Source organism: Manduca sexta, unplaced genomic scaffold (assembly GCF_014839805.1).
Source record: "Manduca sexta isolate Smith_Timp_Sample1 unplaced genomic scaffold, JHU_Msex_v1.0 HiC_scaffold_323, whole genome shotgun sequence".
Lineage (NCBI taxonomy): Eukaryota > Metazoa > Arthropoda > Insecta > Lepidoptera > Sphingidae > Manduca > Manduca sexta.
Window position 1 is genome coordinate 1 of NW_023594275.1, and position 13,311 is coordinate 13,311.

The 13,311-nt window shown below is 36.3% G+C and overlaps 1 pseudogene; it reads right to left on the reverse strand.

The window, feature by feature from the left end:
• Positions 1 to 449: 449 nt before the first annotated feature.
• LOC119192821 lies at positions 450 to 13,311 on the reverse strand (annotated as a pseudogene).

Below are 13,311 nucleotides of genomic sequence, written 5' to 3' on the forward strand. Positions count from 1 at the left end.
GTGGAGGCAACGAAAACCCGTCCGATTGTGTTATCTCAGAATTCTCGTCAAAGTTCTTTTGCTGGTTTATGGCGCATTTTTCTTGGCATCGTATAGAATGTGTTCATCTGTAACAAAAGCCATTGAAGCGGTTATTTTTTTAATTATCGTCAATAGCGAGTAGGTAAAGGTAAGTAACTGGTGGGTATCGTCAAAATATAAACCGTCGGAGGATATTTTAGAACTACCTAAAATATTTTTATCTCTTACCGGTCTTGGAGTGTTGTAGTTAGTGTGGGGTAGTATGCAAAACAAAGTGATCGCCCATTGCATCCATTTCCCTCTTTCTACTGATATTTTGCAAGAAATGCACTCTGCAATTCGGATTGCGTCGGATTTCATGACACTTGTTAACCATTTCTGGTTCCACGTCGTGCATGTAACGCGCCGAATGCATGGAACTGGTTCTTCTAACGTCGAAATTCTTTGAAGGGTATTTCGAGACTGCCTTCCGAAATGCCCGCCGCACATTGTACTCGCTTCCATCCGTCGGTACGTCTGCACTTGGTTAGATTCTGGAAATTATAATTATTGTATAAATATGTATTTGGAAAGAGATTAGAAAATGCTAGGATCGAAAATCAGCTGAATTGTAGAGGCGTTAAATATTATGCCTTTTATAGAATATGTTGGAATAAAAATGTTCTTAGGGTTTTACTTATTCGGACGGACCTCGTGTGATGCGTTGAATTACTTTAGAAATCAGTTGCCAGAAATTCGCGACTCACATAATATAAAACTTCAATTTTGCACTCACCTTTGGCTGTTTAAAAAGTAATTTGAATACTTAATTATACATAAGGAGTGTTTCAATTAGAATTTTGTTGCTTTCCTCATATATCAATGAACGGACACTGATGAAGGTACCTACCAAATTATTTACGTGCAGGTAAGTATCTATTCTAATAAATAAAGCTGAAGAGTGTTCCTTTGAACGCGCTAATCCAGGAACTACTAAACCGATTTTCACTTTTTATTTCTAATAGGAGTGAGAATGCTGTAAGCTACGTTTGGGGAACCGCAGGCAAAAGCTAGTAACTTATATAATTCTGACACTTTTCATTTTATCGGAAATGTTAAAAAAATCACCCTCAGTGGTGTAAGCGCAGAGCGGCGGATGTGCGTCGAGCGGGCGGGGCGGGCGGGGCGCGCGCCGCCTCGCCGTCTGCGTGCGCGCAGCACCAGGCCGCACGCCGCCAGCGCCACCAGCGCCACGCCGCCGCACAGCGCCAGCGCCAGCGTCGTTATGTTCGCCACCGCGCTCCGGGTTTCTGGTATAGTAGCAATTTACATGAATCATTAATATCACTTTTGTTGCTTGATCATATTTTTTATTGCTAGAAACACGAAACGGTAAAGCGAGGGTAAGTGATATGATTACGTACACATAAATTCTAGTCTATTCTAATTGGGGCTGACATTTGGCAAGTTATGCGCTCTAGTGAGAATGATACGTCGATACAAACAAAAATATATAAGTATTTCTTTGTGATAATTATCTTATTTTAAAAGTAGATCTAAGTTATACGACGCTTACCTTCACTTTCAATAATAATATCATCTCGGCCAAGTTCCACTTCAGCGCTTTCTCCTTTATCATTAAAAGCTATTACAACGAATTTGTAATTTTCTTGCTTTGGGTCGGGTATCATGAACTCTGGTTCCACGTTAGTTATTGATACTAGATGTTGTTCTGAATCAGTTTCCTTTACAATAAATTTAAATTTCTGTAAAGAAAACAAAATAAACATATAAAATTATTTTATCTATATAATCAAATGCATTCGGTCTGGGCGTTTATTCCTGGATTGTTAAACATGACACACGCCAAAAAACATTAGATACTTACCAGTAATGAGATTAAAAATTTGGCTATAAGTTTACACAAACCTGTGGTAGACCACCATCGTGTCCCTTCTCGCAAGTGACCATAATTTCCTGATTTCTAGTTTTTACTGCTGCGCAATTTGTAGGTGGACGTGGAATTGTCTCGTCGGTCACCAAGAAAGAGCACGGAGTGTGTGGTGAGCCTTTCGAAGGAATGTTGTTCAGTCCCCAACAGAAAATAGTGTCTGAAAACAGAACGATCAGTATTATAAACGTACTTATATGTTTATAATACATATATTTAATACTTAAATATATCTACTTCTTAATATAAAACCTGATACGAATGCGTATTTATTTATGTTATTTTTTGGTCAAACTGCCGAACTAATTTTAACTTAGGTAGCAGAACGCTAAAGAAGACGTTTAAACTTAATTTTACTGAAACTAATGAATGATTATTAAACATTAAACTCGTTAGTGGCGTGCAAATAAACATCCACACCTGACCCCTGTAAATGTCGGTCAAAAAATACTAAGATTATCCATCGTATTACATTCAATCATCGTTCAAGTGTAAATAACTTACTATACGAAGTGTCATTTGGCCGTTGAAATAATAAAGTGTTGTCTTCCGTCTCGAGCGTAGTGTGAGGATGGTTCCGGAGCGTACTGGCATTAACGGATTCATTGACTACTACCCAGCGGTAGGCCGTCGGCTCGGGATTCCCCTTCACGATGCACGTCAAATTTATAGACTCGTTTTCTCCTACACCGTACTCGATTGTACCGTCGTTTTCGCAGTACGTTGGGTCTGGAATATATTATTTCGTCATTTGCTTACGTTATGTAAATATACAGCAGTATCGCTAAAAGTTGTGCGGTTAGTACACTTGGGTTAACTGAATAAAAATATCAATTTATTTATTAATTCAAATGTGTATAACTTAATATTAGGAATAACAATAATTTTGCTAGAGAGCGAACAAGTTTGTACATAAACTTTTAAATTTCCTTAACTCTAGGTCAATCTTCAGATTTTAGTGTAATGTATTTGAAAATTATACTTGTAATATATTTAAACTGCAGTACGTTTTTTACATTTTCAGTAAAAGTGTTAGTTTAGTGGTAAATTCTTACATGTAACATCGATGATTAGAGGTTCGCTGTAGGAGGAGCCCTCGTCGCTTGTCGCAGCACAAACATACTCGCCCGCATCAGATTCCTTAACGTCCACTAGGTCTAGAACTCCTTGAATTTTATCAGTATCCACGTTTGACAAAATATCATCCTGAAATTCATAACAGTATTACTTAAGTATATAAAGATTAATAAAATATTTCAGTTTGGATTTTATAAAAAGCAAGATATTTCTAAACAGTGCGCACCTTTTTGGCTAGAAGTGATAAAATAACATTTTAAAAGGAAATACCTCATGAAACCAAATGAGTTGGTACACTGATGGATTGGCTTTATAATTGCATGCCAATGATACATCCGAACCTTTGACAACTGCCAAGGTGCCGTTATCTACATCCGCCTCTACTTTATTTTTTAATATAGGTGCATCTGAAACAGATTTTTAATTGATTAATTCAACAAATCATTCATAATGTCTCATCATTATAAACAGGACAACTAGTTTACGATGCAATTATAGTTTGACAGCGGTATAATCATGTTGTGATCTCATAAGGCGCACCCACATATTATGTTTTATAGCGAAACTGTGTAAATAATTTAGCAACCCAGTACATTATTTTTAAACGCTACCTTCTGTGTGCACGAGTTTATAAATCTGTATTAGAGATGCATCAAAATTTAATACTATTATTTTAGTTTATGGTCTTGTAATAAGTAGAAAATGCAGACTCAATCTTAGTCTGCATTTCATGCAAAAATATATTTTTGCAAATTAAAACTCACATAAAACAGTAAGTGGCAGGCCTTGTGCACATATAAAGCTGTCATTCCCTCGCAAATAGGCTGGCGCGCAGCAGGTTATGCGACTCATCGTGCTCTTGGCTTATAGTCAACACAACGTCGCTGACCACCAACCTCTGGGACGGCTCTTTCTACAAGTGTTTAACGATTAGCATTTTTGGAAATGAAGAAATTTAACAACATCGGGTAGTAAATTTATTAAATATTACAGGGAGACCATGGTAGTTAGTACTTATACATTGTAAGACAGTATCTACCTTAGATTTATTCACGTTTCAAAGGATACAAAAACAAATTTTGATTTAATTTATCAATTGAAAATCGGACCTCCGAATATGTGTACGTTGCCAGTAAATCAAAAAAGTATTATTCAAAAATGTTTTGTTTTATAAAACGCGCTTACGGTAACGTTTTGCTCCAAATTGTAGAGGTGTGAGTCATTAAGCTGCCACGTGAGCGGGGGCGGCGGTCGCGCGCCGAGCACTCGGCACTGAAGCCGGAGCGCGTCCCCAGCACGGACTCGGCCCTGCACGCTGCCCGACGCGCCGTCTTCCACGCGCAGCGACACCAGCTCCGGTGGTACTGGTCGTCATAAATAACTACATACCAGACTGCACCACATGATTCCCCGCGAAAAGCTCAAAAAACTGTTGTTATTTTTAGAGAATTACTTGACAACTAATTGTATCATTACAGAAGTTATTCAAGCATGTACCTAGGTGGATACTTCTACAATCCAAGGATATCGTCGGGCACATAGAAAAAACAAGCAATTTCCTTGTTATTTCGATTGTATTATTATGGTTACAGACGTGTAAGATGTTATGAACTTTACAGATATGTAAAGATTTTATTCATAAAAATATTATTTATATTTCTTCATAATCATTAGTATAGGTTTTTCATACTTCGTACTTTAGAATTGTAACTTAATTGAAAGTGGCTATTGACTGGTTTTAAGTAAGTTGATATTAAAATACGTTTTTGGCCTGATTTTTTATCAGACCGATATAAAAGATTATACTATTAAGACCAGTGTACTATAGATGTTTAATACATCTATCAATACTAAAGAAATCCTTTTGAATAGAAAGTTTAGTTGATTTGTTTTATTTAGTCAACAAATTGCACAGTCATATATGGGTACATATAGTCAGTGTATGAATCGATACAAAAAATAATAACTTTCTAATTTAGCGATAGTATCAGATATGACGCAGCCTATACATGTTAGTTATTTGCTTAATGAAGATGTGAAAATAAGCTCACTAAGAAATTTATAATCAGCCAGGCATTCTTAGTATATATCAGTATGTAATTTTGTTTTAAAACCTCATCTACAAATAAATAATTAGGCGGGTCCTCAAAATGGAAAGAATAATGTAACAAACAAAATGCTATGTCTACGTATACAAAGTGTATCACATCTATTGAGATCGTCGGATCGGATTGCAATTTGTAATATAACCAAATAGGTATCTATGCGTTCAAAGTCACATACAAAATTGCATCAGCTAAGGTCCAAGATGCACGACGTGCGTCTGAACATCAATGCTACTTACAGTACATATCAATGACGACGTCAATGGAAAGCGGTGCGGTTTTCTCATTGTTCTGCGCGTAGCATGTGAGTATGCGGCCGTGATCCTCGCGTCGGAGAGGCCCGTACATAATGTCACTCCTTACGATGTTCCGACAGCGGAGTTGATGTGTTCTTAACCGTTGCTCGTTCCTCGGTCCACCGATGGCGTGGCAGGGCTTACCTTTGTGATAACAAACAGATAAATTTATGTTCAAACTGCTCTCTTATTGGTATTTATAAGACTAACGAGACAAAACTAATAAATAGACAACAAAAGAACCATTATTTCTAATCACTCTTAGGAGATTAATGCAGTATTCTTGTTCCCTCTGCCATCATCTCGGTCCAATGTGTGGACGACGTACGTACCTTTTACAAACATAATGCAGAGAGGGTTTATCTTTCTCATAATCTGCTGCCTGTCTGTTATTCTGGGCTTTGACAGGGTTCCGACAGGAAGATCCAGTTGACGCAAAGCGTTTTAGAAAAAATCATACAATGTCAAAAGCGTTGTCTGACCTGGGAATCGAACCCACGACAGGTTAGCGTTAGTACAACTATTTACGATACCATGAATTAATTGTATTATAATATGGTGACATCAATAAAGGATGGGTAATTACCTCCAAAAGCAACACAAAAAGATGAACAGTTTCGCCAACGTAGTAAGGTCCTAGATTTCGACTGACGTTGAGCGCCAGCGGTCGCCTTTGCAATTTCTGTGCTATTATCATGCACCACCCACAATACACGTGGCGGTTCTGTTGATTTAAAAAAGAATAATTAAATAATACGTTTAGGGTCACCAAAAAATCTTATTTGTTAAAGTACATAAATAACCTACATCTAACAACCTCTTGTTATGGTAATATCTATTGTTTCGTTTTCGATAACTTATAGGTAATAAATATAGTGTAATGTAATATAATTTTCTATGGCTTATAATTTTTTTAAATCTAAAACCATGGCTACAATTATCTGAATTTTTCAGTACATTTTAAAAACTATTCGTAAAAATTACAGATTGCCGGGGAATGCTATCTGATCAATACTTTCTTAGCATATACATATAGTGCCCCTGGTCTAGTGGCCGTTTAGAAATTTATGGTTAGAGAAAGATTAGCTGCAAATTTAGGCACACACACTGTGTAGGCACGTTCCTTGATAGAGATATGCACCTTTGGTCAAGGGCCTCCAAGCACCCCATTAGGAAACATTCATTTAGTAAATGCAGCTTCACTCATGAAAAAAAGAACAGCAAAAACCACACAATAAAAAACAAAAGAGAAACAAAAAGGTTTTGGGAGTGAAAGTTTTAAATCTTGGTTCACAATGATAAAAGGCGATAGGTTAATTAAGTAACCCTGAGAATTGCTGAATATGGAATGACCTCTCTTAACGAGTAATATGTATGACTAAACAGGATCATATCATTATTTTGCCACAGACACTGATTAATACAGCTATAAATAACACAGCACATACAGTAATACAAGCGGTATGACACGTTACCCGCGTGGAAATGGTATGCTCTAGGTATACGTATGTTCATATGCAATGTAGAGACACCTGGGGTATGCGCTGCGTTTAACGAAGATAATGTCCTATATTTCCTGGAATTGATAAAAGTAGGTATATCAACTACAGAACGTAAATTTTATATACAATTATCTATAGAGAAATATTCTATAATCAAAAGAACTCGTATGATAAATATTGTTTTGGGTTTGCCATCGTCGCGTCGAGTTTTTATGTTGGTTAATCGACACACTAATCAATAATATTTTTGCCTATATAAATGTACTGTTTTTTCACTTTCTTTATCGTTCACAATACAGCATCATACTAGGTTGCGATGACGCAAAACTAATTTGTATGTTAATATTGTTGTAATGTTTACGTCGCGCAATGGTTTAATAAATGGAGCGAATGGTTCCGGCGCTGTCAGCATCCTCATTAGCCGGCCCTCAATTAGCCGAAGCGCGGCTGTTATTTCGCTGGATAGGTAAACTCCGATGCATTTTGTTCGTTTGTAAGCTACGGACTTGTTACAAAAATAGATAGCGATGCGATCGACTATGCCGTCAATATTGGATGGACAAGCATCTTTTATTGAGAATATGAATTAATAACGTTATCTAGACTACTGTACTGTACGTACTTAAGTACATGTAGTTTTATAATTCACGCTTTCATCTAAAGGATAGGTGAAGAGACAACTAGTGAATCCAAAATCCATATTATTTTTTGATTTGATTATTTTTTGCTTTGACGGGAAGCTCGTCTCGTGTTCGCCTGATGGTAAGCGATATCGCCAATAAACGGTAGAAACACCATCCAACACCTTGAATTACAAAGTATTGTTTGGTATTCCTCTGCGCTCGCCATCCTGAGACATGAGATGTTAAGTCTTATTATGTCCAGTAATTACACCGGCTACAGTGCCCTTCAAACTGGAACACAACAGTGAATAAAGACTGCTTTTTGGCGACAGAAATAGACGTTGCGGTGGTTCCTACCCAAACACACTCTCACATATGAGAAACCTGCCACCACCACCAAATTCTGTAGTTTGCAAATAATCGGGCTGATAGAATGCCCCAACTTATATCAGGCGAAAATTTAGAATTAGGTTAATAAAGGATATACTATATTATTATATAATCTGCCTTCATATAAATGCATTTGTTTTGGAGAAATGTGCATGTAGTCTCTATTATGGTGGTAATATTATTGTCTAGGAAGGACCTACTACCTTTTGTAATCATTCCATTACGTTAATTTGAGCCTGACAGTGCGGCGGCATCGATCACAGCTATTGCCTCCATCCCGATCTATGTTTCCAACAACGGCAGAGAAAATCATGCCTTTATCTAAAGACTCTATGTTTGTATTTACCTATAAACGAATGGACTTATAACTAACTACATGTCTGTGAGTCCATACATGTAAGTACTACATATTCTACATAGGTAATAACGTATTAAAGAACTATTTATATACGGTTATTCTCTCCAAAAGATATTTATTAGCCACCTACGTGAGATATGACATTATATTCTAAATTTAATTACGAAAATAAAGACATATACTTAATCTTACCAATGACTAGAAGCTGGACATACGTCTTGTGGGCAGGACTTGATGCAAAATCAGCTAAACAGTGGTATAGTCCCGCATCAGAAGGGCGCACCGTGATGATTTGTAGCTTGTCGAGGCCGAGGGAGTCCGCAGTGAGCAGACGATACCGGTCACCGTGCGTGGACGAGGTAATTCCTGCTCCCTCCCGGAGGTCTCGACTGCTGGTACAAATTATATTCATGTTGGATTATTTCCTTGTATTAAGTAGGTGTATAACTTACAAACACCTATAATATAATAATATGATATGTGCAATAGTGTATGATGCCCCACTGTTGGCCACGGGCCCAGGGCCTAAGCTTGGTAGCAGTGCCAGCAATGTCAATAGGAATACTTTGACCTCTCGTCCACGGTCTATCACGCTGATGAAACGTGGATTGCGGACTTGCATATCCGTTAATTATTACGGACAATGCTCACATCGCATCCTAATACCTTCATAACTGAGAAAGGATACAGGTGTCCAAACGACGTGAAACGTGACTTAATTAACTACGTACCTTATTAGCTGGATCACAATTCCCAACCAGTGACATTCATCACAGTAGTGAGTGTTTCTATAGTGATAGCGTCTTCTTTTCAATAGTTTTCTTTATAAAATTTGAATTATTTAAACTTTTGTGCTTAAATTATATTTAAATTGATCATTCTATTCATAAAAAGAAATAAAAAGCAGTTCCTATAGACGTATAAATATATAAATGATCAGATATACCTGTAAAATGCTGTTGAAGAATTATTTTTGTACCAAGCTAGTATCGTTAGTCTGTCATCCTCTTTCTCAGCAGTGACGTTACAAGGGAGTTCCGCACTGTGTCCTAATACGGCTTCCACTAAAATTACAATACACATTTATTTTTGCATTTTAATTTATGGCTAGGCATAGATCACATGATTAACGATAGAAATTGCATAAAATTTTGAGATTCAATTCACTATGCACATAGGGTTTCCATATAAGTCGCGTCTTGGTAAAATTGGATCCGCATTGTTTATTGATGCTGCCAAACAGCAGTAAGCAAGCAAACTTAGCGTAGGTTACAAGATGCTAAGCGCGTTGCGGTGTTATGACCTAGATCCTACTACGTAATTGAAAGTTCTAAGTACACACACATTTTGTAAGCCAAGTTTTAGGTACGCACTGTAATTCATATCATCAATCAAAAAGAACCATTATATATGGACAGGTCACAAATCATTAAATAAAATTGCATCTGCTTCTCTAAAATACGCACGCAAATTATAATCAATTGGAACATAATTTTAGAAAGTTAAGTACCATCAATCATTTGCTTTAGAACATTATTATATAAATTAAGATTATTATGAGTTAATGACCAATATAAGGCGTGTCAATCGACGGAAGTTACAGAATTATGCCGATAGAGCCGCCACCTCTCGCTGTTTGATCCGGTATCTACGATATTCGAGACCTCGTATGTTTGTAGGTGGTATGTTTTTCGTATAATATGAGATTTGACCAGCTCAATTTGCAAGAATGTGTTTCAGTTTGAATGGATGTGTAGTGTGCAATGTCATTTCCACTTTTTTTAAACTTTCCAATGCACGAGTTATTCTTCTAACTAAGTAGGCTATTCAAAACAGCGGTCTTTTTTATGATCGAAGGAGTGAAATAACGTCATATAGGTGGTCTTACCAAATCCCGAAAAGGCAAGTTGTTGGAAAAAATCTTATCTAAGGTTAAAAATTTTTATTCTCAAATATATATATGTATATATATAAATGATTATATATATATATATATATATATATATATATATATATATATATATATATATATATATATATATATATATATATATATATATATATATATATATATATATATATATATATATATATATATATACTATTCCGCTTTTGCCCCGCCCGCGTTATAAAAGTTTTCAGGGTAAAGTTTTCCGTTATAAAAGTAGTGGTTTCCCGTGAGCCTATGTTTTGTTCTCAGGGTCAAACTGACTCCATACCAAATTTCATCTTAATACGTTGGGTAGTTTTGAGTTTAACACGTTCAGGCAGACAGATGCAGCGGGGACTATGTTTTATAATATATTTTTAGAACTTTTTAAGAGGAACAAGCCCGTCATACATCATTGTTGCAGAACTTTAACCGTGTCCGCAGCGCACGCAACGGAAGCTCTCAAAACTAATAACTTGTCCCCGTGTTTGCAACATGTTTCATTACTGCCCCGCTCCTATTGGTCATAGAGTGATGATATATAGCCTATAGCACTCCACAAATAAAGGGATATCCAACACAAATCGATTATTTCACTTCAAACTGTCAGTTCCTGAGATAAGCCATTACTGCTCCTCCCTATTGGTCATAGTGTGATGATATATAATTTAGAGCACTCCAAAACAAAGGGCTATTCAACACAAAAATAATTTTCAGTTCGAACCGGTAGTTCCGAGATTAGCCATTACTGTTCCACCTATTGGGTATAGCGTGATGATATATAGCCTATAGCACTCCACGAACAAAGGGCATCGCAACGCAAAGCAGTTTGGAGTGGACCAGTAGTGCCTGAGATTAGCCATTACTGCTCCGCTCCTATTGGGTATAGCGTGATGATATATAGCCTATAGCACTCCACGAACAAAGGGCTATCCAACGCAAAAGAATTTTTCGGTTTGGACCAGTAGTGCCTGAGATTAGCGGCTGCTCCAAAGCGGATGCGGATGCGGCACTCCATGAACAAAGGGCTATCAACACGCAAAAGAATTTTTCAGTTTGGACCGGTAGTTCCTGAGATTAGCCATTCTGCTCCGCCTATTGGGTATAGCGTGATGATATATAGCCTATAGCACTCCACGAACAAGGGCTATTCAACGCAAAAAGAATTTTTCGGTTTGGACCGGTAGTTCCCGAGATTAGCGCGTTCAAACAAACAAACAAACAAACTCACTTCAGCTTTATATAATAGTATAGAAGTATAGATTATAGGTATCATTACAATAGTATCGTTAAAGTCTGCGTTGCCGATAGAGACCGTTAACTATAATATCAAAATACAACCCTTGTACCCTTGCCGCTGACTGGTGCATTAGTATTCTAGTTTATGTACCTACCTACCAACTTACATATTATGAAGTGTTAAAAACTACAATCAAAAAATAAGTTCTCTGCTGTATCTTCGTTACTCAAACACCAACATGTTTAATATAATCGTATGTTAAAGTTATGCTGGATCCACCACAAAAGAATCCTTAAAATCATATTTGATTCCGATAAATCTCTCTTGTGCATTTTCGAAGTTCAAGGTTAAACAACGATGTTCTAAATACGGTAGTATCTTGAAACTATAGCCTACCTATTGAACCCAACACAAAACATCAAATTCCTTTTTGATTTTGAGGAGCTACTCTCTGCCTCTTCAAAGTCAAAGGTTTCTATACCATTAAATCATGCTGGGACCGTTCCGAACCTACGCGAAACCCTAGAAAAACTAATTATTTAAATCGGACCACGGTGTAAAAAATATCTTCTTATTTTCTATATCTATCTTCTTATAATATTATTCTCTTTTTTATTTAGTTGGAGTCAATGCTTATCAAATATTTATGCAAGAATTATATTCAAGAACTTTTTATCATTTGTGTAGATTCTATGTTTTAATATGGCGGGGTGCGGGGGAGGGTAAAAGGTCTAGAAGAAATTGGGGACGTAATACGTATACTTACGTAACGTAATACCAGATTTCACTTAAAATTGTTTACCAATTTACACGTGGAAACATTGTGGTACTGCAAAATGTATACTAAAAGCCTTTCAAAATTTGAACTTTCATTTTGCGCGCGCGCCCGGCGCCTGGTGGCAAATTATGTATTGGAAAAACATACATAACGTTAACTTGTTGGGGATCATCAGAAAGTAATTTATTCTCAATGTTGGATGTATGTACCTGGACGAAATAAGTTTGAGATCCTAAGGCGTAGTCATAGCGCATATGTTAGAGCACCAAGACGCAGGTGTATTAGTAGAATTTCGGAAAACTGTACTTAGATATTTATCATATTTTGTACGTTATTTTTAGTTGTCTGTTTTCGCATTATACATTAAAGAGCACCGATATCCCAATACAGGTCTAATATTATTATAATGCTTGAAACGTTTTCCAGCTATAAGTATTGTGATTTGTCAGTTGTAAGCAATTAATACTGTATTTCAAATTAATAGAATATTACCTATCATCATTTTATAAATACCACTAAGTAGGTTAGTAGGTACCTTATCTGTCCGTGAAAATCTCTTCAAATATTATTCAGCATTTACACAGATTATCATGGGGAAATACGTACCTACGGGTTGTTAAACCTTTGATTTGATTACAATAACTTATCCTCTATGAACAAAATATTAGGTCAATTATTATAATTTTATTGATACGGACACTTAAAATTCCGTAAGTTTTTAATGAATGGACACTATAAATATCTGAATAGCAATTTATTATAACATAGGCGGTACTAATTGGTTTAGTAGTCAACGTGAAATTTGAAAGCTTTTATAAATGGTCCAAGAAATAAATACCTATATGTATTCAATTAAATGCAAATAATATTGAGCAGATCCAAGAGCAATAAATAAAGTTTATAAAACAATGTGGTATTCTTACCGGTTTCAAAAATATCCTGCGCACAGATAGTTTTCGATAACAGAACAATAAAAATATATATAAAACTATTCATTTTTACACATCGCCACTTTCATGTAAAGCCATAATAAAATCGAAGTTCAAAATACGGCAAGTCGA